Source organism: Pseudopipra pipra, chromosome 1 (genome assembly GCF_036250125.1).
Source record: "Pseudopipra pipra isolate bDixPip1 chromosome 1, bDixPip1.hap1, whole genome shotgun sequence".
NCBI lineage: Eukaryota > Metazoa > Chordata > Aves > Passeriformes > Pipridae > Pseudopipra > Pseudopipra pipra.
Window position 1 is genome coordinate 43,464,486 of NC_087549.1, and position 27,628 is coordinate 43,492,113.

At 38.0% G+C, this 27,628-nt stretch overlaps 1 protein-coding gene and 1 long non-coding RNA gene across 7 annotated transcripts in view; both read left to right on the top strand.

Annotated features, from left to right (window-relative positions):
• The window catches only part of NOL4 (nucleolar protein 4), a 190,158-nt gene that overhangs the window by 110,150 nt on the left and 52,380 nt on the right, over window positions 1-27,628 (top strand). The window lies entirely within an intron of this gene.
• Window positions 2,350-8,997, top strand: LOC135413955 (uncharacterized). The gene is made up of 2 exons (XR_010430515.1): window positions 2,350-8,592; window positions 8,704-8,997. It is a non-coding gene; the product is annotated as an uncharacterized LOC135413955 (long non-coding RNA).

The window sequence follows — 27,628 nt, forward strand, 5'->3', positions numbered from 1 at the left end:
ACGAACCAAGCAATCACTCACCACCCACTGACCGATGCCCACAGCCAGTGTCTGAGCAGCAATTGGTGGCTTCTGGCCAACTCCCCCCAGTTTATACACTGGGCCTGGTGCTCTGTGGTATGGAATAACCCTTAGACCAGTCCAGGTCAGCTGTCCTGGTCATGCTCCCTCTCGGCTTCTTGTGCACCTGCTCCCTGGCAGAGCCTGGGAAACAGAAAAGTCCTTGACTTAGGGTAAGCACTGCTTAGTATCAACTAAAACATCAGTGTGTTGTCAGTATTATTCTCATGTTTAATCCAAAACATAGCATTGTACCAGCTACTAGGAAGAAAATGAACTCATTCTGAGCCAAAACCAGGACAAGAGTGAATCCATATGAATGTTAAGCATTTATACCCAAGAAAATTACTACACGTAAATTATCAACATCTGAAAGGAGCTGACTTTTTTCCTTCATTATTGTGTTATGCAGGCACCTAACCTGAATTAAAACTGACAAGTTTGCTTTAAGAAGCTGGAATTTCCTGAGGGCTTTTCTCTCTAGTTTCTATTATGTGGGTAAGGGGAAGCAAGGGTGGTTATTTTGTAGATAAAGACAGATCCTATAGATTAGGTTCATTAGTTTTCTAGGAAGGTGTTTGTCATGAGGACCTACTGTAAGGGAGGGTGAAGAAATGGCCTGTGTCATAGAATTCAGCCACTGATCTTACTGGTGACAAGTTCCTGTTTTTTATCTGATAAACAACTGGCTTACCACTTTTACAGCAGCAATAATAGGATGTTAGTTGTGGATCCAAGTACTATTAATACTAGCCATTAGCTTTCAGTAGCCTGACAACATAGATATACTTTGAATTGGCACATCTTTTTACAGGACTTTGAAAGAGGAGTGTTATGGAAAATCACTTTTTCTAGGCATACCTAGAAAGGGATTGTACATGACTGATGTCTAGAGAACAACATTTGTTTATGCTAAAGTTTTACCTTCTGTCTTCATTGCCTGTGGAGTAAAAATAAAAACTTGAAATGTGTTTGTTACTTAAGTGTCTGAGTTTTGGTGGGTAGAAGAAAGGGAGACTAAATGGGAGATTGTTAATCTTTCTTGTGGCCATTCCAATTTAGCAAATCATGTATTCCAAACCTTCTTCATAAAATCTTCATGGAAAACTGTCTATCTGCATGGAATACTTTTTTTCTTACAGATTTTTATATTGTGGAAAATATTCTGACTATCTGTAGTCTCAGTGTGTGTATACACTTCAATGCTGGATTTACTCAGTACTTTCACTGTTGCACAGTGAGTACCAAATTGGCTAATATGGATGGTATCTTCATTTGCTTCAGGGAACATTGTTCCAATGAAGCTCGTCACCCAAATATTGGCAGACACATAGGCCCTTTTGCCTGAGATAGGTTGTTGCTTCTACCATCACTCTTGCAAATACACAAATAAGCTTGGCAAAGAAAGGAGGAGTCTTAATGTGGAACTCATTTGTAGCTAAGACAAGAACATAGCTTGAATTTCCAATTTCAATCAGTTCAGACTAAGATGCAAAAAATGTATCAAAAAGTGTTAAAAATCTCTTTGTAATGAATTGAGATGACAATCAAAGCCATCTCATTCTTTGTTACTCTACAACTTTTAAGACACCAGAATCATCCCCCACATTGATACATTCTTTCACACTCACTGTCATCCTACCCACTCTATACTGCCAATAATATGCAGATTTGTCTCCCCGTTTTGTCCTAGTGAAACTCATGTTGATGTTCACAGTTCATTTAAGTATATGATTTATTAGGTATGCAATGAAGATTATTAAATATGGAGTAAATGCTTCAGAAAGAAAACAGTCCTGGGATAAGCAAAAAATTTTCAGAGATCTGTAAGTTGAGTATAGAGTAAAAGAATATTTTTTGGCCAATTTAGTGTTTTACAGATTAATTCTACTCTTATTTTTTAAATCTAAAAAAAGTTGTAAGATACTTTTGTAAGGGTTAAAACCCATCAATGTATTAGAATAGAATGTGACTGTACAACATCTCAGAATTTAATATGCATATATATATACAGTCATATAAATAATTACTACTGTTTTACCTTAAATGATATCTTACATACTGAACAGTCAAAGAATATTTTACAACTAGCCTGGACTCTAATTCTCTGCAAAAGAAGGAAAGAAAATAAAGAACATATAAGGTTAACAGAGTACTACTGTTTACTAGGAGCCATATCTCACATGTCCTTTTTACCTAGAATACACCAAGTATGTGGGATGTTTTTTGAAGTCTCCTGGAAATTGTCCCAGTGCTCTCTCAGCCATTCAGTCATACAGTTACCAGAGATGATTGGACCTGAATAATGGCATCACTGGTAGTGATGGGTAAGCAAATGTGTTTAGTGCAACCTCTTGCCTTGGTTTTGGCTAAGGAAGGACAGGGTTGATTTTTTGCAGTAGCTGCAAAGGGGTGGTGCCTGGAGCTGTGTGGGAGTGGCCAAGACCATAATATTATTCCATACCATCTCATGTCCTTTGCCAGGGGTAGGGACTCTCTCTCTTGCTTCCAAGAAGAAGAGCGTTCCTTTTTTGGTGGAGAAAGTGTGGTGGGCAGAGGGAAGCTGCCCACTATTATTTCCTTGTCCTGGGCTTGGTCAGCATTTTGCATGTAAATCACCCTCTCCTTGTACACTTTTGTTATTAGTTTTGTTGTTGTTACTGTTCATTTTTCTTATCTCATTGCTGTTTCCAGTAATTGTTCTTATCTCAACCTGTGATCTCTGCCTTTTGTGCCTCCCATTTAGGAGGGGAGGGAAGTGATTCCTTGTCTTTTTAGTGGGAGTACTAAATTGGGGAATACTGTTCCTAAACTATGATGCCTCTAATAATGTTTTCATGAGAAAAATAATCTGCAGCATTCATTAGATATAAAATTGATATCCCACTTCTTATAATGTAGTATTCTTACGGTATCTTTATTTGGCAAAGAATTGAGAATAGTTATATGAGAAGTTAGTGAAGAAAATATCTGGTTTCTAAAAGAAGGGAAATATATTTCAATTGTTGGGCTAGAATTGGATGAAGAAGTACATTATGCTTCCTCCAACCTCTAAAATGACCTATTTAGCCTGTACAAGATGTTACTTTTTTGGGATAGCCAGGACTCTGTGAAACTCAGAGGCAAAGGGATGGAGCCAGGAAGATCTCTTGGCTGACGTTCTGATAGATAATTTTGCATGTGCTGCAGAAATATGATCAGGAAAAGTTGAGATAAAAATGGTAGTTTTTCTATCATATTTTCTTTGTAAATTTGACAGCTAATAGTCAAATGTTTTTTGAAAATGGCTACTCCTTTGTGGAAGTTCAATTTTTGGAATACTTATGTTGTCCATACCTATTTGAGCTGTAGGGGAACTTTGCTATGTAATGGCCTTATTTTGCAAGAGTCATGGATGTCAAAACAGGGATACATAACATTTTTCTAAAATCAGGCCTCTCTAATGTACACAGAGGAGGTAATTAGTGGTTTGTAAGAAATGTAGGGTTTGGGTTTTTTTTATAATAAATCAAGGGGCGGTTGCCTGAAAAGAATAGGATAAATAACTGGGGATTAGATAACCCTGTGAGCAAATTTTAATTCAACTTTTTAAACTACTAGGGTATATTATTTAACACTTCCGAATGTGACTTGCAAATGTTTTATCATTCACTGAAAAAATGTTGCGCAAGGATGAACATGGGTTTTCATAGTGTTAAATACATATATGTAAGTGTGTATATGTATGTATATACACTTTATATGGGTGCTTTTATTGAGCTTATATTAGGGAACAGAGCCTCCAGTAAGACTTAGGTGTTCACAGCAGTAGAATTTTCTACAACCATTTAGGACTAAACTGAAGTGTGTGAAATTTTGCATAGCTGCAAAAATATATACATAAATTTACCTTAACAGGGCTGGGTCTTTGTAGTACAAAACACTTAGAAAGTATTCATGAGCAAATGCTCTGCAAATGAAGTTCTATGAATTCAGTTAAGTGCATATCTAAATTATTTTAGATCATTATATGCTTACTTATGTGTGAGCCTGCTGGATTTCTGTATGAAGTCTCTGTAGCACTGAGATTTTTTTATTACTGTTTCTTTTGTTATTGCTACTTCCTGGACCTTATATTTTATTTTGAAAAGTCATGATATAGCTTTATCTCTTCTTCATTATTTATTTCATTAAATATAGCAAGCCTGCTCCTTTTAAATGATATTGTCTCTTCTGCATTTGGATAACAAGGTCATTGTGATACCGTATGGGAAAACAGGCTTTTGAGCTAACCAGTCATATCTACATTGTGCTGTGTATTTTACCTGGATTAATAAATTGTTCATTATGTCTGTATTGCAAGGGTTGCTCCTATTATGCAACAGCTTCTCTTTGGAATTTCCCAGATAGAAACACATGCTACTGATCATAAATGCCTGGGAGATGCATTAAAATAAGGTAACAAGGACTACACACATGTGCCCATTTTGTCTGGATACCTACTAATTGCAAACAGTTGGTTTTATTTCTTTCTACCAGAAAAAATTTCTGATAGAAAAGTTGGACAGCTGGAGTCCCTCTGAAGGGACTCAGAGGAACTAAGGCTAAGTTAATATGCATCATGCTTAGCTCAAGTGTGTAATTGGCTACTTGCAGAATGGCACAAGGTAAAAAATTTTTACTCTAAATCTGAGAAGAAAGTCATAGTTTTAGAGAAGAGAACAGTGAATAATGATTGCTGCATACCGTGACCTTTAATTATAATACTGCATTCTAATGTGCATGCCATTATAGTTACAGTTGTTCACAACAAGGCAGAGCTTTCATGTAGTGTAAAAGGAAAATCTTTCTATCCTTCCTTTAATGCTGGACTTTTGAAGTGTTTCTTCTGCCTGATGTAAAGAACAGTATTACTGTCATGGGCCGCTGCCAGGGGCTGTTTGCTTCCAACAATTGCGGCTTCAAACCAGCGTTGTAACAGATGTATCTACACTGTGGCAGGTTAGCCTGGCACACTGTCTGCTTTTAAGACAGGTTCTAAGAAGGTATTTAAAGGCTGTAACCTTGCATGGGATCTGAAACCCAGAGCATATGTGAGGTCCTGGGTGAAGAGTCATTTGAAGTTCCTCCATGATACTCTAGTTAAAACTTTAGTCATCTTCAGTGGTTAGTGCAGCTGTAGAATCTTGTAATATCTGCTCTACTGGAGATCATTGTTACTAAAGGAAACCAGGCCCAACTGTCCCAGCAGCCTTACCTAAATATACAAATATACAGGTAAGCCTGTTGTCATGTGCTGGTGCATCATCAACCTGGTTTCCAAAAGTGTACATGAATTTAGCCACAGATGGACATCATCTCTGAGGAGTAAGGTAGAGTTTCTATGTGTTTCTTTCTCACTCTCTCTAAAAGATATGATTGTGTCTTAGTAAAAAGTGGAAGATCATTCCTTATATCCAGTGAAGATCATCACATCTGAAGTGTTTCTGAGACATGCGGAGTCGCTATCTGTCTAGCCTGTATTTCTGTCTGCAGGTTTCCTTGGGGAAGTGGTGATGGTCAGAATATAAGGGAGCATTTGGCTTTTTCTAAAACAAGTGGAGTCCTCAGGAGTTACAGTGGGCTTTGATGGAGACAGTAGCTTACTGAGCAACTTAGGAAGTAATTTATTTAAATGTTTTCTTAATGAAATGTGAAACAAGTGTGCACCTACTTGAAGCAAGAGTTAAAATGCAGGCTTTGGGAATTTGGCATGTTGAAGAACAGTGTTGGAGGTGTTGGTTTGTTTATTTATTTATTTATTTATTTGTTTTCCTTTTTTTTTTATAATTCAAACATTTTTTCTTTCATCGTCATTGATTATTTATAGTCAAGTGGAATAGATAGGTTTCATCTGAATGGGAGCATTGTCACATGGTGCTTATATGATCTAGCTAGCTCTAAGCAGGAAGGAAGGTGGAAAGAGTAAGATAGAAGGATCTTGTCCTTTTGAGGATGCCATTAAATGCTGCATGTTGGCTTTTTTGTACAAATAACCTTTTGCCCATCTAGTTTATTTTGCTAAATGCCCAAGTTTAAATAATGAATCTGAATTGAAAGTTAAACCTTTCAGAAAGGAGCTTTTGACTCCAACTCATCCTCTCCTGAGAACTTTTCACCATCTCCCTTGCTTGAAGTTGGATCTCACTACCTAGATATGGCATAAGAGGAAATTACATTTTTTGGGTTTGTTTTGGTTTCGGTTGGTTGTTATATTTTATTTCATTTTCATGGTCATATAGAAATTGATTGTTAAAGCAATGCTATATTTTACTTACTGCTGTTTTGTTAATGCAAATATCTTAAAAAAATCTACAGTCCAGGGATTTGACAGCTTTATTTTATGACTTAATTGTTAGGAATAGGAAAAGGCTTAGCATGAAATACTATTTGCCATTGTAATGAATAACTTATGAGCAGGGACACAAATTCTGGTACAGGTATAGGCAGGACATGTTACAACAAGGAACAAGATTTTGACCAAACAACAACAGGGGGGGTGGAGCAGAATGCAAAGTCAGCATTATACACATTCTGTGGAGCAACAAGATACCAGCACAGACTGAGTCTGCAGCTAAGGGTCCAGTCTGCTCTCAGCATTACAGCCATAGCACTGAGGAGAGAATGGTGACATCTTCCAGCCGTGACTTAATTGTTGTTACCTGATGGATCTATCATTGCTGCTCTACACTAAAACTTTGGAAACGATTTGTACCGAGGATTAAAAGTAAAAATTATAGAAGAATTAAAGTGAGGGTGAAATCCAACTGTCACCATCATGTGTAGGAGATAGAAAGCTACAACATCTTTAAGCTTGTATCTCACATCCTTGGTGTGTGAAGACAGGCTCAAATGTTGTGTTGAAGTATGCATCTTGTCCACTATACTCAGGTTTGTGCAGAGGTAACAGCCATGACACTGTTTTTCATAACTTCTTGGGTGATAGATATACCACAATAAAAGGAGACAGGCCTATTCTCTTCTCCTACACATGGAGAACATTAATAAAGGGAGAACAAAAAGTGGGTGAAAGCAGTTTTGTGACCTAATTTTTTTCTACCCACTTACCTACAAACTAGGCTATTTTCTGTTTCCCTATGAAACCCTACTTCATACATAGGATTTTTATAAGTTGCTCCTATTGTAAAGACTGAGTCCTTTAGCTTTACCACTTTATCAGACACCTTGATTTTACTCTTTCCTACTTTTAGAAAATGAGAAAGCTGAGAAAATCACAATTTTCTGTTTCCAAAATTCAGTTTATTTGTTGTTTGGAGAAAGCAGTGTGGTTCTATGAAGAAAAAAAGTCTTTCTTGTTTTTTGATGCTTTTGTAAGGTAGTTGCTATAGGCCACTGAGAAGCTTTTTGGTACCAAAACCAAAATTGATGTTAGTTTAAGGGTTTAATAAGCACTGTTTAAGTGTAAGCACTATGGTTTTATAGAGCACTGTGTTTTCCAGACGTGAATCTTCTGATAAATGGCTAAATAGAACATTATTTTGAAGAGAGACAACTACAGATGCATGAAAAAAATCAGTACTGTGTTTGCCAGGAAATATGGATGCTGTAGCATTCTCTAACAGTGACATTCATCGAAGTCCTTTGTCTATTATAACAGTTTTATGTCTAATTCTTCCCATTGGAAGTACATTTAGTAGCAGGTTTTCATGTTCAATGAAAGCTCTTGAAAGTGAAATTGGTTTACTGCAGGATATCCATTCCAATGATGTAACTCCAGATCAATTAAACTGAAGTTGATGGTGCTACTCTAGATTTACATATCTGTAATGGAGAATACAGTCTGGCTCAACATGTGTATGAGATCCCAGTTAATGTAGTGAAAGAGAATAAGTTTTAATTTGACCTTTTATAAATGTTCTCAGAAGTTTTTTTTAAAGGAAAAAGTGCAAGGTGATCAAATATCAGACAGTGGTGCTGTTGATTCCAGATTGCATATGTGTTACTTATAGATCCAGCTGTCTATCCTCATTTACACTCACGTTTGGAGTCTTTGGTCCCTCATATTGAAAAAGAAGCATTTGTACATGGAGGGGATGCAGGACTTTGTCCAACCTGGTTTTAGTGGCTGGACATCTGTTCGGACAAGAGACAAAGCTATCAAGGACCTCTGAAGTCAGTGAGGTAAGGTATGAAATTACTACTTCCCTCCCCATTTACAGCTAAGAACGTTTTATAATTCATCAGCCTGGGAACCTATGTCTGTACCACTCAGGCAAATTCCTGCTCGCTTCAACCTAGATTTGTTCCTGACACGCAACTTCAAGGCTGAGCCTTGTTGCAGTCCCTAAATCAAGCTTTTGTGTTTTGTTTAGTTGTGCCTTTTTTTTTTTCTCATTAGGAAGGAAATTAAATTTGTGTTGAAGTCCTACCATGTCAAATGATTTGCTGCAGCTTTTTCTTCTCCTTCTGTTATCAAATACACAACTCCTCTTTGAACTAGAAAAAGAAGAGGAGAAGAAATCTTGCTCTTGGAAGATTAAATACTATTTGATGGTAAATTGAGCAAAATATAATGGGGTAGCAATAATTGCTACCTACTGTGATTGTGTTTAGTCTTAATGTTATTTACAGTTTTAATGAACTGTCATTTTTTTTATTTTTCAGATGCAGAGGTTGAAGAGCTTATCCTTAAAACTAATCTGTGATAAATAGCTTGATAATTGGCCACTTTCTACACACATTACACTCCTACAAGACTACGTTGTTATTCAAGAAGTTGATAATCATGAATGTTACTCCTAATTGTTTCTTTCTGGTATTGAATTCTTTTCTATATGCCAAGTCAACTTCAGCAGAAAGGGAGGAAAGAAGTCCAGGATTTTTTTTTCTTTAATGAGTTTTATAACAACATATTGATGAGGTTTTAAAATAAATATAATTTTTATTAATGGTCTTACACGCATCTCTCTTTCTAATCTTGTTTTTTGTTGAATGAATGCCAGTAGTCAAATGTCTTGCTGAATGTTTGGTATACCTTCAAGCTGTGCTTTTGTGTGCTCTCCCTAGCAATTGCTGAGAATAATTACTTACACTAGAACACTGAATGCTTTTTTTGGATACTTACTTATTCATGTAACTGGATTTGCTATTTGATGTGAGGGAAGTGAGCAGGTCAATTTTTTAATAGAGAAAAGAGGGAAAGAGAAGTAGAATTCAACTTTAAAACCATTTAACTATTTTGTTCTCTATCATCTTTCTTTTGTTGCTAGCCTTTTAATCCTCCTTTTCCTGCTTCATCTTTTTCTGGTAATTCTCCTCTGTTCTCCATTTGCTTCCAAAGACTCCTAGGAAGATCTATCTGAAATTTTGTTTTTTTTAGGAACAAAGAAGTAGATGTAGGTAATAGTATTACTTACCAGCAAATAGGACTGTGATGGATCACTTCAATTACTGAATGTAATCCTCTGTAGATGGGAACCTAGGTAATAGACATTTACTCCAAGAGGATGTGCAACAGTTCAGCTCACAATGTCTATGAAGTTCTGATTAATAACCTTCAGACTTATAGAAAACAACAATGTTGCAGATGTAATATGCCACTGGAAAACAGTGAGTTACTGGAATCGTCACTGATGTCCTAGATCCCTACAACAACAAAGGATTTGCTAGGTGGATTTCCCAGATGGTCTCTAAAAGTATCTTATTCCCTGCAGAATGACAAGTAAAAAAGAACAACTGCCAATAATCCTTATCAGTCTACTTGAGATTTTGCCTGCCATATGTTTCATCAAAACATGCTTCTTTGAATTTTGTCTCTCTAACAGTGACTGATTTTGAATACTTCAAAGAAACAATTTAAAAAAACAGCATCCACATTAGTTATTGAGATAGGGAGGGGATTGGTGGTGTAGGTAGGCATTGAAAGCTGTGAAATGTGTGTTATCTTTATTAAACAGTCAAAAGACAGAAAACAAATAATTTTGCAAAATGCATGGTAACAAATGAGCCACTCACTGTTACAAATATTACAGAACACTATTCTTGCACAATCAATAAAAGGTCCTGGAAACTAGTATTTGAAAACTGTGTAAAGAGTCAACAGTTGTATTTCACTGGGAACTGATGAAACAGTATGAAAACACAAGCACATATGAAAACATATAGACAGAGGTAGGAGTCTGTTACTGGTGTGAGTTTTCATTTCACCCATGTAAGTGTGGTATATCATGAAACATTTTAATACTGGATGAATTCCATATGCATCTCTAGAGATTTCTCTAAGCTGCTGCTTCTTGGAGCTCACAGTGTTTCTATGAAATACTGCAGTTTCTTGGATCTTGGCATGGTACAACTGAATATTTCCCATATAGATGATGTTTCTCATCAGCTGCTTTGGTCAGACTGTCATTCTCAGTGTCTCTTCACACCTATTCAGTTTGTGTTTTCTAACTCTTCTCATCATGATTATACCATGAGCTATCCCCAGATCTGATGGGAAATGATATGTTGTTCTCTTCATATACATACATACATAGATGCAGACACACACACACTTTATACCTGCATATATATATATATATATATATATTTTTATGTTTTTTCCCCCTTATCTGATGAGAACAGTCATCCAATGGCCATGACCCAAAGTTGATGGAATCCTACAGATGAATCAGGAGCATACAAAGAGCTTATATCTCTTGTTAAGGCACCTGCAGTGATACAAATTTAATGTTTGTATACAGGTGCTCTAGCAGACAAGAGTGTGTGATTGTCTTTCATGTGTGTTTTAATTAAAATTGGGATGATATCTCGTATCTTGCTTCTGACTCCATTTTATATTTGGGTAGAGGTCATGAAGTAATGTTTTTCCTCCTCTTGTGTTTCCCATGGCATTTGGGAATTGTCTGACTCTACCAGGAAGATACCTTGCAGAACTATTCAGAATTTCTTCCCTGTACCTTCTGCCATTGAGATCCTCAGCTGCACCATCTCAGGATTGATAAAAGAATCTGCATGAGAAACAGGGAAAGGTGAGTTGATTTCCTTAGGGATTACCCTGAATGGCCCCATTATGGTCTGTCCTCAGTCCACAACATTATAGTGTGAACTCTGTATTAGCTCTCAAAAGGACACATGGATATTCTTTGGCCATTTTTTACTTAATCACTGATATGTGGTTTTTCAGACCACCTCTGAAAGTATGTATCTCTGTCTCACTTCGCACAGTTAGTCATATGCTCTTAAAAAATCTTTTGCAGATGGAACCCCGTGGGACTGGACCTGTTTCAAAAACTGTATTAAATGACTAAAATAAAGTTTTTTAAATACCTGTTTCCCCAAGTGTGTTGCTTAGCAGGAAAAGCTGTGTTTAGAGGAAAAGAAGTCAGATGAGTCTGGGGCCCGTGTGACACCTCATACCCTCTTGGCTCAGCTGAGAGAGGGAGGCATGAAGGAATGACATACAGGCATCTTTTGGAATATGATGCTTGTGTCAATTGTGCCTTAAAAATGATTTCTCATTGATTGAGAAAGATTGATGTTTCTGTGTAGTGCATTAGATCCTTTTTAACATCCACTGATGTACATAATCATGCAATTAAGTGTCCATCCTGCCTTCAAGAAACACATAATATACAGGTTTATGTAATACTGGAAAAAGATATTGGAAGTCATAGTGGATCTGAATGAGTGACAAAACACTGAGGAGCTGAAAAATTTGCTACGTAAAGAGGGAATTACATTGTTAGAGATAAAGCCATGATGATTTCATGACAGATCTCAGTGGTTCTTACCAATTAATAGGTTGTCATCTTTTTAGAAGGCAAAGTTATTAAAAGACTCAGCAGATGAAACTTTTTTTTTAAGTTTAGGTTGGAATTGAGGTAAAACATTTTTACAATGATTGTAACCAACCATAAGTATGAAAGTAGTTAATTATTATGTGGCATGACTGTGTTATTTAGGAAAGTGGTGACAACTGTACCCTCCTGTTCAAGAGTTAACAGGTCATGTTCTATGGTGCAGGCATTCTCTTCTGAGCTTAAAGTCTATGAATCTGTAGAAGTGTTTTGAATGCTTAAAGAGCCAAAAAGGCTTTTAGCCTCTCAGACTGCCAGTTCCTTGGCCTAAGCATTTGAGAAACCTGGCCTAAATGTCTGTATTTCATAGTCTTCAGTACTTAGCCCTGCATACATCTGGTAAAATCCAGGACAGAATATTTATTTTTACTGCACTCATAAGCCAATTCAAGATCATTGTATTTAGTATAAGAAGTAAGAAGTTTTTAAGACTATCTCTAAACTCTGTGGAGATAATTTATCTTCCTTATTCTTCCTTTTTTTTTTTTTTTTTTTAATAGAAAATTGTCAGGGAGTATGCTGGCTTGCTTTTAGCCTGTTTCTCCATTTCTATGTTTAGATTTTGATTTTATTTGTTTTTTTAATATTTAATGCTACAATGTTTACAGTACCTAGACCTTATATCTAGAGCTGTTTATGTCAAATATCAAATAAAAAAAAAATAGCCTGTGTATGAGTCTACTGTTGACTGTGAGACAGTTATTTTTACTTGAGTTTTGCTGTCCATGTGAGGTAGGCAGTGTCAGTAGTGGCAGGATCTTCAAAACTTTTGCTCCATCTTTTACTACTTTTTCCTAGTTGAAAGTTATGTCCTTTAACTGTATATGATACTACACTGTTACTTTTTAAATTTGTCATTTAACATCTATTATTTATATAGGTAATAAAAGTTTAAGAATATACTGTTTCTAATAAGAAAATTTTGCATAATAACTTTGTTCAACATGAATAAGTTGTTTATACCTTCACCAATATTTTAATTACCAGAGGTTTCTGTATCTTAATTCTTTGGATTTACATAGCACGTTTGGGATTCTGAAAACAACAATAAAAATATATCAGTTTAACATTGGATTGGTCCTGTGAGGCAAATGTGTTCTATCACTGTCTACTGATTAGTAAATGCAAGCATGACATAATTCATTGACTTTCCCAAAGCAAATCAATCTGTAGGAAAGCTGGAGAAGTCATTTGTTTCCTGGGTGTTATAGCTGAACATAAATCAAAGTACAAATCCCTATCTCCAGATATTACTGTTCAGCTGGGGTAAAGAAGCTGAGTCAACTTCAATTGAATAGCCATTGGAAAGTTTCCTCTGGTTTTATTAGCATAGCTAAAATTCAAAACTGTTTCTAAAATGATTGTTTTAATTTGTGCTTTGCTGGAACCTTGAGGAATAAAATTTCACTGATTGTCTTGATAAATCTGTCCAGGTCTCATCATGAAAACATGTATATGTATGCACAAGAGAGCCTATGGACTACACTCTTAATACATGTGTGTGTAAACCTTAATTGCTTTAAAGTTAGATGCTTTCCTTAGATTCAGTCATATAGCTTCCCTGCATAGTCTATTGACATAATACAGAAAGTAGACTGTAGCAGTTCATCCTGGTTTTAGATAGCAGAATGGGATTCAGTTGTATAGGGATGAGCATTTGGCACCCTTATGGGGACGTCAGGGTATTTGTGCCCAGCATAAACCTGTCTGGAAGGATGTGCCTCTCACGCTGGCCTTATGTCAGATTTGCTGGTATTATACAGTGTTCCTATTCCATCCTAATATAGCAATGGGGCTCAGTTGCCTTTCATGTAGTCCTCTGGTTCTATTTCAGGCTGTCTTGCACATCCACATGGGCTCTTCTCTTGACAGTCAAATAAGTTTGGAGTACTTTGGTACAACTTGCAGTTAATTCCACCTGTATTGATGATGTAGTTTCTTTTATATTCTTGAGGATAGCAGATGAACATTTAGCCTCTGAACTTCTCTAAATGTGTCTCAGAACAGGATTCTGGCCTTGCAGAGTTGAAATGGATACAGCCATTAATTTGCTGATTGAATCATTGATTGAACTAGGCACTGAGTATGTTGCCAAAACTGAGCAAACTGCAGGATGATGAGACTGTAAAAGTGTTAGAATAATTGTCTATAGCTACTTAGCAGTTGGGGTTTTTTTAGCTTTTTAATTACGACAAAAAAAAAGTCAAAATCAAAACAATAGTTCAAATTGCCCAAGCATTGGACTTTAAATCTAGGTTTTCAATTTATGTACAAAATATGAGTATGCATGTACATATGTGTACCTGTATCTAGCAAGTTCTTTGACTTCCTCCTTAAATGTTGCTTCTTACAATGCAATCTTTTTTTCACAATTCTGCTATATATGGCTTGCTTGGCTCAGTGCTCTCCCAGTTGTTATATTTATGTCCTGCTTAATAGGCCTGTGTACTTTCCATGTGTTTCTGGCAAGTGGTTTTGACAGTGTGCCTTTATAAACACACCTTTAAATTACAAACTCTCTTTCCAGCAGCCTATTTCCTAAAACTCATGTGCTTTACCCATCAAAGCCGTATAACTAACGTGGACACCAACAGATCCCACAGTAGCTTACACATACTGCTTACTGGTGTTATAGCAGCTGGGCATAATGTTTACAATTCACCGGTTTTTGGGCAAGTGTTAAATGAAACATGTAACAGAAAACATAAAAAGGGTTAAAAATTTATAGCTTTCTTACTTTAAATAATAAGGAATATACAGAGCTGAGGGCCAAAATGAACATCTGTTAGCGTGTTACCTCTCTCAGTGCTCTGCAAAGTCCTTCAACTGCAGATCAGAGACTGGCTTTGCAATAGTCTCCCTCTTCTTTCCTTCTCCTTTGAAATGGTATTGTCACCAAGGCATGACATTTCCACTGCCATGCAGCCATTTTAGGCCCTCACTTCATCTGTCTGTTCCTCCTAATTGGCATGAATGACGTTTTATTATTACCTTCCATCTCCTGTGCTGTTGTGAACTATTCCTCAATCAGCCTTACAAGTTAATCCAAGTCAACTGTGTTGTGATTCTGTTACATAATTACTTATTGAGATAGTGATGCTCAAAAAGTGGATCCACTCTGTGTGGTGATCTTCTCTTTATACAGGATTGTCCCAACAGATGACTTTCAGTATCTCTTCTTACACCTCTGCCAGAAGCAGAAGTTTCCCATGTCGCCTCTGCTAAAATTTATGAAAGCAAAAGCCAATAGAAGAGTCAGAAAATCTGCCCATTAAATCCAGTTCATGATCGGAGTTTTACCTTAACACTGCCTTAGTTCAGTGACATTTTCTTGTCATTGTTCATTTCAGAAAAAAAAAAAAAGACTCGGAAAGACAATTTATTACCTAGAACAAGTGGTGTCATTGGCAAGAATAGAAGACATTTCCTATTTGGTCTTTGGAGCATGCATTACAGGTCATTGCTTTAACTCTGATAAAGTATCAAAGGGAGGAAAAATTCTGAAACAGTGGATAAAAAACTGTATAAGGTTATGGAGACTTGATGTAGCAAATGGCAGGGCAGGGCTGCTGTCAATAGCTGGTCATACTGCCAGCCTAGTGACCAGCAGACGAGCAGGATGGGTGTGCGGGTCCCAACTCAGTGCAGGAGGGGCAGGCAGTAAACCAGGAGCAGCCTGGGATGCCACTGGCCCCCACTCACCCACAGCATAGTTCAGCTTCTGTGGGGCTTCTGGGAAGGGGCCTAAAGGCAGAGGTTCCAGGGGAGGTGGCCAGAAAAAATAAGGCCTGATAGCGCACTCAAGGGCCTGATGAGGGTATGGATTAATGACAGAAATTGTGAGAGGGTTTTGAATGGCCCTGGTACAAAACGAAATGCTAGCTTCCTATCTCACATGAGAGGACTTGTATTAGCTCTGCAAGGGCAAATTTCCATGGGCTGTGCTCAGGCTACAGCCAGCTATCTGACACAGTAGAGCTGTTTTCTTCTGACTTTGGTGGAAATGCAGAATCCAAGATATGGGAAAGCAAAAGGACAGGATTTAATTTCAAAAATTAATAGGCCTCACTAATCCTACCCTAAGCCTTTCATCCTTTAAGAGGAAAAAACCAAACAACATCTTACCTTGAATTAGTTAATTAAGGGCAATATGGTTTTCAGTGATCAGATCAAGTGAAGGACCAAGCATTTTTGGTGCGCAAAGTTGACGCATATAAAGAGTGTTTCCATAGCTCCAGTTATTTGAAGCCTGTGAAACATGACCTCTGCAAAATGTAAGGCACAGAAAGTCTTAAGTTTTGTCCAATGATAGGTTGTTTCCCTTACTTTTGGAAGGCTGAATGGTAAATAGTAAAAATGTTTGCTTTCAGCTTATAAATGTGGGGTTTACAGTTTTAAAAAAAGCTGGGAATGTCCCAATACGCATATAGAATTTTGATTAGGCACATGATTCATAATTTATTAGCAATTAAAAACTACTGGATGGTCCATTTATCACCCGTAATGTCTTAGAACAGGGCCTTGGAAGGCAGTACATTAAAAGAAATATGGCTGTGCACAGACATACCTCTTCTTACATTAGTTAGCCTCTCACAGGTTTATTAAATAAAAGCAGCTGCTTGGAAAGTTGAATCTTTTACAGAACATCACCTTATACAAACATTTTCATGAAAGTTATTTCATGCCTTTAAGAGATTTTGTATAATCATCACTTTATATTCTTGCCTTCAGTCAATCTGTGAGGTTAAATTATATTAAATAAATTAAAAAATATTATCTCTCAGACTTATCCAGTATTGTGAACTACTTAATAATGCCACTTGTACCTATATCCAGAAAAATAATAGTATATTATAGTATATAGTGCCATGGAAGTTGCTAATAAATGTGGGATTCTTCTCTGTATGGATACGTCCCACACACCACTTTGAAATTCATTCTACCTAGAGGAGTAATTTGTAAGATACTTGTTAGATCTTTTCAAAATATGACTTTCTATAAAACTACATTTAGCTGCAAAGTGTTATTTAGAGATTTTATACCAGACTGTTTCTGTTTTACTTATGTCCAAGGTAAGAAATCTTTTTTAAAATCTTGGTTACAAGGAAAGTTTTATACAGAAAAAGTACTGTTTCACTATCCATATGGTTTATTCTATAAATGTAAAAAGGTGCTGTCTTTTTTTGTCTTGATTTTGTTTCCCAAGGAGGTGTTTTATGCTCTGTCAGTTTTTCTGTCCCTGCATAACTTTTGAAATATTGATCAATTTCAATATAATTCCATAGGATAGGAATCTTGACACTGTTGATTTGCTCTGAGCCGTGAAAATCTGTATTTGACTCAAGTAGAAAAATTCAGGTTACTACCTCCATGAGGGACTTGGATTTTTGAGAGGCAGAAACTCTTTGGGAAATGAGTGCTCTCCCAGCCTTCAACAAGCTACAAACTCTAGTCCTGTAAGAAGTGAGAGAGATGTGGAGTGAAATGGAGAAGGCATGCTGGTGAGGACTTGGGGATCTAGGACATATGTCATTAGGATGTCAAGTTTTTTCAGTCCTACTTTTTGAAGATAAACTGATTTAAATAGAAAAATTCAATAACTTGAACCCATATCATTGCATTCATTTAAAAACAGTAATACTGGAGTTGCAAAATTTCTTGACAAAACTGAAGAGAAAGAGAATTGCCAGAGAAAACAAATTTCTTGCATTGCTTGTGTGCTGTTACTTTTTAATAATGGAAAATCAAGCTATTAGCATCCTATGCCACATGTGAACATATCATTGTGTTCAAATAGAGTCATACAATAGGTGTTGTATGCCCAGCGTCTACAAAAGGTAATCCTGTTTTATTTACTTTGTTGATTAGAAGATTGACAGACAGTTTAGCCAGTTACAGTGGAAAGAAAAATATACAAAGTAATATAGAAGATGTTGTCAGACAAGTAAATGTTGTTGGTTTATGAATTCTGGTATTGCAAATCTTGGTTGTGTATATACCTTTAAAAATTGTGCTGGTTTCCAGAAACCTTCCATCTGGGGACCATTTTCTGAGTCGTAATATTGTCTTTTGGATTTTAGAATATCTGCCTGTAATCCTTTAGCTACAAAATAAACATACTTTAGCCTTTTCAGACTTCCCACAAAATCTTTCTGGTGTGCTGAGTCACAATTTCATTGAAAAATCTTACATTTAGAGACTCGTGACTCCTAATGTCCAGTACAAGCACCTATCTAGATAACCAGCTGAGATGCTTTTTAGATGCATGTCAGGGGATCTCAGAAACTTTTGTGCAAAAGTCAGTAGGACAAGAAGAGTAGATGAGTTTGTTTTGTTTTGTGCAGCTGTCTTAAATTCGTGGAATTTAGACTGTACCATGACCCTTAGCGCATGCATTGTTGACTTAGTTGATCCTAAGGAACCAGTAAAGATCTTGGGATAAAAACTTTTGATGTTTTCTTGGTGCATGGCTCACAGTGCAAATCCTGGCAGCTAAACCAGACTCAGGTGTATGGGTGCTTTTTTGACCCCACATGGCCTTCTGCTCTGCCTAATCAACTCTGAGATGTCTCTGATGCAGCTCACTAGGCAGAAAGCAAATTTCATGCAGGGAAGTTCAGAGAGCTGCAGGGATACCAATGCCAGCTGATCATGCTAGATACATGCAGCAGGTCTGACACACTAAGGGAAAGACTTGAACAGATAGTGAATATGCAGAAGAGCCATTCTACTTATTAATAAATCTATTAAATCTGGTTACTCACTAGGGAAGGGGAACTTTAGTAAAGTTATCCTGCTTTTCAGTTTTTAAAATTAATTCCTCCTTACAGGTTTTCTGATCTGTGGCCTGGCCACACAGCAGTACCGAACCAATGCCAATTCCAGTGACAGTGGTGGGAGATGTTCACAGAAACCTCTTCTGTCCCTCAAATTCTGTACCTCTTGTACCTGGGTTTAGTAGAATGAAAGAGATGAGAGTTAAGTTCTGTATTCATGCTCCAGAAGGATCTCAGCCTGTAGATCACAGCACTGCATGCCTTAAGCTCAGGTAGGGCTCTGTGAAAGATGAGAATGGATGAGCACAAAATGTAGGCAGCTGAACCACGAGAGGGGGAGCACTTTCTCAAAATAGACATATAGATAATTTTATTTTAAAAATCGTGTTCTAATTTATTTTCCTCTTTGTTCTTTCAATTTCATCTGTGGAAGCTAAGGATAAGGTAGTAGTCACATAAAATAAGAAAGTCAATAGAAAAGGACATAAAGTTCTAAAACTTTAGTCCAGTTCAAATCTGGATCTGAAGTTTTCAGCTAGTTCTTTTCATGTGATAAGCTGACTTACCATAAGATCAAATCCCTTTTCCCCAGATTTAGCAGCAGGATGTGGAAGATTAAATCATTTGATTTGGAGCATGAGACAAAGCAGTTTTGATAGCTATTCAGTGCCCCACAGTCAGATATTGAGTTGAGTTATGATATCGATATGAGAAAATGCTCTGTCTGCTCTGATGTATTCCATTTTCTGGTATACTTCTAGCTGGTTTTGCTCATAGAACTATTCCTCTGCAATAAGGTGGACTGAATGTGGTTTTTGGAGGATGTGGAGTTCTGTCAAATAGGATTTTATACTTTGCTGTATACTCTGCTAGTGGAATTCTCCATTGCTGGATAGTGATAAGAGATGAACCTTGTGCACTAATTTAGTTAGCTAAAGTGAATGCATGTAACTAAATGGTCCCTAGAATTTACAACTCAAAATATCTCTCCTAATAGAAGGTTTGTTGTAAATGAATTTGAACTTTTACAGATCAGGTCTATTAGATCATCTTGGAAACCTCTGTGCTGCTTGGTTCCCTCTAACTGAGCTCTAAGTACCAAGTGACAGAAACATTTTGCAGTAAACAAAGATTATGCAACTACAAGAAATCAGAGAGTTCCAGAGCATGGAATCAAGTTCAGAAGTGCAATTTCCTTTCTAAACAGCAGCTGTTCTGGGAGCTTACAGTATGCCATGCTATCCTGGAGGAAACAGGACAATTCTCACAAGCCTGAGAGTTAAACAGGCAGCATATAAAATCTCAGGGCTCATTTATAAGCAAGTCAAGCAAAAGTTCTAGTTCGCTTTTGTATCAAATCCATCCATCCATGGCTAGGCTTCGTGAAGATTTGGGAAGGGCTCTACCCACATTTGCTACAGGTGCGCTGGTGGCTAAAAAGGCCAATATGAGACAGGCACGTCCGGTTGCAAAAGGCACAGCAGAAAGACTCCTTAGGTGGTATATTCTGCAAGGCACAATTTTTTCTGTGTTGTCTTTTCTCCTCAAGAGTTACCCTGCATGTGTTCTCAAAGGAAGCAGCAGCGCTATAGATGGTGTGTCTCCAGACCTCCCGACTGGAGGCCAGAGTAGACCAGTTATGTTGATCAATATGGCCAAGGCTGAGATGTTGTTTCAGGGAGTCCTTGAATCTTCTCTTTGGGGCTCCTCTCTCACAGCAGCCAGTGGCAAGTTCACCATAAAGCACGATCTTAGGGAGGCGGTGGTCCTTCATCCTGGAGATGTGTCCTGCCCATCACAGCTGTGTTCTCAGCAACATGGCCTCTATACTTGTGACTGCTGCCTACTCTAGAACAGATGTATTAGTCACATAATCTGACCAGTGGATGTTTAGGATTGTACGGAGACAGTGTTGATGGAAGCATTCTAAGAGTCGCAGGTGGTGGCAATAGATGACCCGTGATTTGGATCCATATAAAAGAGTAGACAGCACTATGGCTCTGTAAACACTGATCTTTGTACTTCTCTTCAGGTATTTATTTCGCCAAACTCTTTTATGGAGTTTTCTGAAAGCACTATATGCCTTTGCTAACCTGTTGTCTATCTCTCCGTCAATCTTACCGTCCGAGGAGATGAGGCTGCCTAGGTAATTAAACTGCTGGACTGATTTGAGCTCTGATTGGCCAATGGTGATATGGGGATGAAGGAAGACTTCCTGAGGTGCAGGTTGATAGAGAACTTCTGTCTTCTTTAAGCTGACTTCCAGCCCAAAAAGCTCAGCAGCCTCTGCAAGGTAGGATGTTAAACGCTGCAGAGCTGCTTCTGTGTGGGCCACAAGGGCATCATTGTCAGCATAAAGCAGCTCCCGGACAAGATGGTTTATGGTCTTAGTGTGGGCCTTCAGTCGCCTTATGTTGAATAGGCTTCCATCGGTACGATATCGAATCTAGATACTGTCTTCTTCATCGAGGTCTGCCGTGGCCCTTTGGAGCATCATGCTGAAAAAGATTGTGAATAGAGTTGGTGCAAGAACGCAGCCTTGTTTTACACCATTGGTAATTAGAAAGAGCTCAGAAAGTGCATTGCCATATCTGACTTGGCCGCGCTGATCCTCATGAAATAAGATAATCATTTTAAGGAACTTGGGGGGACATCCTAAACATTCCAAAATCTGCCGTAGACCTTTTCTGCTCACAGCATCAAAAGCCTTGGTGAGATCAACAAAGGTTACATAGGGACCTTTGTTCTGTTCCCTACACTTGCAGTTGTCTGAGAACAAAAACCATGTCTGTGGTACTCCTGTTGGCTCTGAAACCACATTGGCTTTCAGGTAGAATTCCTTCTGCTATAGCAGGTATTAGTCTGTTCAAAAGTATTCTTGCCAGGATTTTGCCAGCAATGGAGAGCAAAGTAATACCTCGGTAATTTGAACAGTCTGATTTATCTTCTTTCTTCTTATACAAAGTGATGATGACTGCATCACGAAGGTCTGATGGTAGTTCGCCTAGTTCCCAACAGCGCACCACAGACTCGTGAAATTTAGCATGGAGTGCTTGGCCCCCATGTTTCCAGATTTCAGGTGGAGTTCTGTCAATTTCAGCTGCCTTGCCAAATTTCACCTGCTGTATGGCCTTAAGAGTTTCTCCCAAAGTGGGGGCAATATCCAATTCATTCTTTGTCAGTTGTGTAATGTACTGAATTGCTGAGTCTTGAACTACATGGCTAGTACTGAATAGAGTCTGAAAGTGTTCAGACCAATGATTCAGAATTGAGGTTTTATCTGTCAGAAGCGTTTGACCATCAGCACTGAGTAGAGGGCTTTGGACCTGGTATGTAGGCCCATATGCTGTTTTCAGGGCCTCATAGAATCCTCTGTGATCACCCATATCTGTGCATAATTGAGTTTTTTCAGCTAGATTGATCCACCACTTGTTCTGAATGTCACAGAATTTCTGTTGGAGCTTGCTGCATGCAAGACGAAAGGCTGCTTTTCTTATGTGACAGGATGGCAGTGCAAGGTGTGCTTGGTGAGCAGTTCTCTTCTTCCTCAACAATTCCTGGATCTCTTGCTTGTTTTCATCAAACCAGTCCTTGTTTTTCTTGAAGGAGAACCCTAATGACTCTTCAGAGGACTGCAGGATGCTGTTTTTAATATGTTGCCAAAGTGTTTCAGGAGAGGGATCTATAGAATGATTTTTGAGCCTAGTTTGAAGATTCGCCTGGAATCTGTCTCTCACTGTGACTGATTGAAGATTGTTAACATGGAGTCTCCTCCTTAGGATACCACCCCTTTTAGATTTGAACTTAAGGTTGAAGTCAAGTTTACAACGCACAAGGCCTGTTTGGCATTCTGCACTGGGGATCACATGGGTATGATGGACATCGCAAACGTCTCTCTGTCGCACCAAGACATAATTGATGAGGTGCCAATGTTTAGATCTGGGAGGCATCCAGGTTGTCTTCAGACTATTTTTCTACTGAAAGATAGTGTTAGTGATGGTGAGCTGTTGCTCCGCACAGAATTCTAGCAGAAGGCATCCATTATCGTTGCAATTTCCAACACCGTGCTTGCCTAATATGCCTTTCCAGTCTTCAAAGTTCTTTCCTACTCTGGCGTTGAAATCACCAAGGATAATGATCTTATCATCTGCGGGAACCTTTTGGGTAAGGTGGCCCAGGTCGGTGTAAAATTTATCTTTTTCAGCAGGGTCAGCTTGGAGAGTTGGGGCATATATACTAAAGAGGACAACATGTTGCTTGTTGTGTAGTGAAAGGTGTAAGGAGATAATGCGATCAGAGTGACCTGTCGGCAGATTTTCGAGTTTAGGGATGAGTGTTTGATCATGAAGCCAACTCCTGAAAGATACCTTTTGGTTCTGGGTTTACCTGACCAAAAAAGTGTATAACCGGCACCATGTTCGCTAAGGCTGCCTTCCTCACGGAGACGAACTTCACTGAGAGCAGCAATGTCGATGTTGAGACATGACAGTTCATGGGCAATTAGGGCAGAGTGACGCTCAGGACATCCACTATCCACAGTATCAAGCATGGTTCTGATGTTCCAGCATGCAAGAGTCAGTTTGGGTACACCTTTGAAGACAGGTGTATGCCTTTGTTTCTTAGACTTTGTTTGATCGCATCAGAAGATGCCCGTTGGCTGCGGTTAATCAACCAGGTGAAGGGGGAGATGAGCTTTGTTTAGGCCACCTTTTCTAGGCCCCTCTCCAAGTGGAGCAAGCAGTGCTGTCCTTGAAAAGGCTGCTTGGTCGTTTGGGATGCTGCCCAAAGAGACTGTCCTCCGGGGTCAGTCTCTAGCGACCAATGTTCTGAACCGCCTGCAGGCAGGGTTGGGTCTGTGGCTTCCAGTGCACCTTATCACCTGCTGTTTCGACCCTCACCTGTCGCTACAGGGCTTTGCAAATGTGGATATCACCCTTGAGCCTGCGCGATGGATTTTTTAGGTGAGATGCAGCATGAGCAGAACTGGATCCACCCTTTAATCCTAAGGTTCATCTGCCAGAGCCGAGTGAGCTTGGACACTGACAGCGAGGTCCTTAGAATGTAGGTTTAATTAGTGTCCTTCTCTTAGATGGATGGCCTTACAGGGCTAAGCGAGCTCTATCTGGCCGCGTTTGGAATTAGAGTTGTCCTTCTCCTAGTTTGTATCAAATATATGCAAACAATTGTACAAGTTCGAAAGTGCTGTACCATCTCAAGCAGGTAAAGTTACAGTGAGAGTTTCTAGTTTCTTCAGGATGGTACCATGGAAGCTATCACCCAAAAGAGATACTTAATGATACTGGTAGGGATTTAGAAGGCTACTGTGATCAGTCTGATTCCTCTAGGGAAGAGCATTTGCTCTTCAACACAGTTGTGTTGTTTGCTAGAATTGGCTGCCTGAGTAGTTTGAGCAGGAATTGTCTTTTCTTTTGAGAATCATGTTTAGTGATTTTCATATTGTTCTCCATCCCCTGCCCCAAAATGTCAGACCGTGCCTTTAACAGAAGCACAGCCAGAGTAGCTTTAGAACTGAAAGACTCTTTTGTTGTTTCTATTTTTTGGTGCTCTTTTTGTATCAATCCTAAGGATACAGTGGTCTGTAGAACTAATTGGTAGAAAGCACCTTTATGAGGAACTTTCCTGTAACATTCTTGTGATTGCTCTTAACCTCAAGCAATGCTTCTGGTTTACTCTTACGATAAATGTTTTATTTATCTTCCCCTAAATAAGGAGGGTCAAACTGGGCGCATTTCTTACATGAGTAGGGAACTAATCAGTAATCTATTCCATCAGCTTCAGCTACAGACGTCTCAGCTGCTCCTCTGTTACTCAGGCTATTGCAAACAGCCTCTCCACCCTGGTCCAGGAGCCTTGTCTTCATCTGACTCCTCTAGATTGTTTCAAGTTCTAAATCTCCCCACCTGGCCCTTAAGCAATAATTAAGGCCATTAGCCTCTGCCTCCCAGGGCTAGTTACTAACACAATCCAGCTGATTTACCTCTAGAGAGTTTTTTAAAGGTCAGCAACGAAAAAAAAAAGGTTGCTGCTGTAAGCAGATAGAGGCAAAAGGCGGAAAGGAAAAGCAAGAACAAGCTAGTCCTTCATTCTCAAGTTGAACCCTATACTTCTCTGTAAGCAATATGCTCTTCTATTGTATATGCAACAAATTACTGTTGTGGCCCTGTTGTATTCCTAGCTTTCCCCTGGAGAAAGCAATCTTTCATATGTCATTTTATTACCAGGATCAGTTGTAAATGGCTGTTCAGGACTTAACAAATTATTTTGGCTTGCATTAATCAATTAGCTTTGGTTTTTTGCGCAAATCTGTCAATATGTTACCGTTACTGTTTTTTTTTCTTTTAATCTGTACTTCTGAAGATGTAAATGATTGATCAAAAGAGAAGGAGTGACAGTATTCTCTCACCTATTCTGACATGTGACAGTTGTGACTAAGCAACACAAAATAAAGGAGGGCAACACAAAATAAAGCATCAAAACAGTAGTGTACAATGCCAAAAATAATGTAAGCCTTTATTTGAGCCTGTCCGCATTTAGTTTTGACTTTTCAACTCCCACAAAGGACATTGTATTTTTGCCAAAGACACAGCAGCCACATTTTGCAATATGACTAGTGTTTATATAACTACATTCTTTTAGTATTTGGTTGAAAAAAATCTGTCTTACTACATCAGTGATAGGAATTCTAGAAGTTCATTAATAAGACAACTTTGTAAAATGAAAGCTGTGAGAAGTAGGCAAGTCTCCTGCTCTGTTAAATCAATTCTGCCCTGGTACTCTCAATACTGGTAGACTGAGGTGGTTTGGACACACTTATTCTGATTCCCCCAAGAATTCTTCTCCTCCAGAATGGCTGGGGAAGGAGCAGGAGCTTTCCTGAAGGTGCTGAATCAGGTAATAAAGACTGGTTGTGGACAAATTAGAAAGAAGCTCATTAAACTATTGCCTATAAATATACTTTATTCTTCTACTTGGCTGAGAATTCTCAGTTGCCTCTCTGTTTTTACTCTCTACTTAATTTCTGAAGTTATTTCTAGTAGGGCAAAGTGATGTATTTTATTGTCAGTCAATACCAGCGGGGATAAAGCTAGGGTAGACTGTATTTTAGGTAAAAGGAGAAAATATAGCAAGGAAGATATGTGTTTCAGGGGGCGCTTCAATTATTTCTTATTTTTCAGTTATCCAAACTTCTACTTATCCAGATAAAACCCACTGGAATGAAAGTGTCTGGGTTATTTACAGTTTCCTAAGTTCTAATAAATGTGCTTCTATTGAAAGGCATATTATAAGCAAACCTAGTATGATATAGACTGGCAAATTACTGAGAAAGGACAAACAAATAGTCTTAGTAATAGTCATTGTTCTCTCAGGGACTACTGTAAAAACAATGACTCTGGAGGAAAGACTATGTCAAAAATAATTCAGGAGAAAAATCTTTTCTATTTCTTAGTTCCTATTGTTAATAACTAAACAGTTTCTTTCTGGAGCTCACATTGTTAACACAGAGTAATCAGAAAACATATTTTAATATTTCAGTGTAATACAAGCTTTGTGTAAAAAAGTCTTATAAAATCTACTCTACAGCACTTAATGTGTTAGATAACACTTTTATAGAGTCAAACTTATGAGACTCTAGATTTTAGCTTTCCATTTTTTCAGTAAAAGTGCTGTTGTCCTCATGCTCCAAATAGCAGAATTACACACAATGATGCCTTCCCATTATCAAGGATGAAACTTTATGAAGGAGCTGGAAAGGCCAATTATGATATAACAAGGGGAGCAAACTGATCATAGTCAGATGCAAAGATATGGGTAAGATGAGGAAATATGTGATGAGTTTATAAAAATGAGGTTAATTGAATCTTGAAATAAATGGTGAGATGCTGGAATTGACATGACTTAGATTCAGCAGAATCTAAGCATTCCAGTTATGCCTCCTCCTTTCCTGTTTAAACTGAGGAGAAAAAGATGGGAATGTTTGAATTCATGATTTCATCTCTTTTAATACCAAAAGTGCCTGTATGTGCCGAACGTATTTTATGTTTTCTAGTGTGCAATTTAAATTATGTATTTTATAGATTTAATGAAAAATGCTCCTACCATCACCTCCTGTAGGCAAGTTCCCTGCTATATGGAGAACTCACAGTTTGCACAGGGAAGAAGTGGAACTCTAACAGTGCAATATAAATTTCAAATGTCTTTTTAAGGGGAAGATATAGTACATGACTTTTCCCTTAAACTTACAGGTTTAACCTTTTAATTTTGTTTATATGTCAAATAAAAGGCATGCTTCTTACTCATGGTCAGTTCACCAAAAACTAGTGTCACACACTTTGTCATATGTAAAGTCAGTTAAAAATGTAAATGTGAAACAAAAAAATTAAAATCAAGTTCTAATTTAATTAAAAATTCTGGAAAAAAACAGTCTTCAAAGCATTCAAACCTAGTGTCATCAGAATATTATCATCCTTTTCTAGATCATAGGAATAGTTGCTATAAAAATATGCATTCACAATAGCACATGGGAAAATATGCAGAAAAGTGCACATAGTTGCAAGAGTACTTGCTGAAATTGCAGACTTTGTGTATTCAGTGGTAGAGGGAGAAATACTGAGATGTAAGAAAAAGAAGAAAGGGCTGGAGGTACAACTGAGAGCCGAACAGAATTCTGTCAGCTTTATATTATTGTTTTATTTCCTCATTAAAAAAATCTGGTAACTTTTACAGATGTGGAGGCAGATTTCTAGAAGAGAATAGAATATACCCAGTAGAGTGTTTTCATCTCTGCCTACCTCCTAACTCCTTTTCTTTCTGTGCAGCATGGAAACCTGTGCTACTGTTTGGACAATTCTTCAAATGTCCAAATCTCTTTTGCTCGCAGAAGTGCTGTGGTTTATGACCATCTAACATAACAACTGAAAGAATCACACACTATTC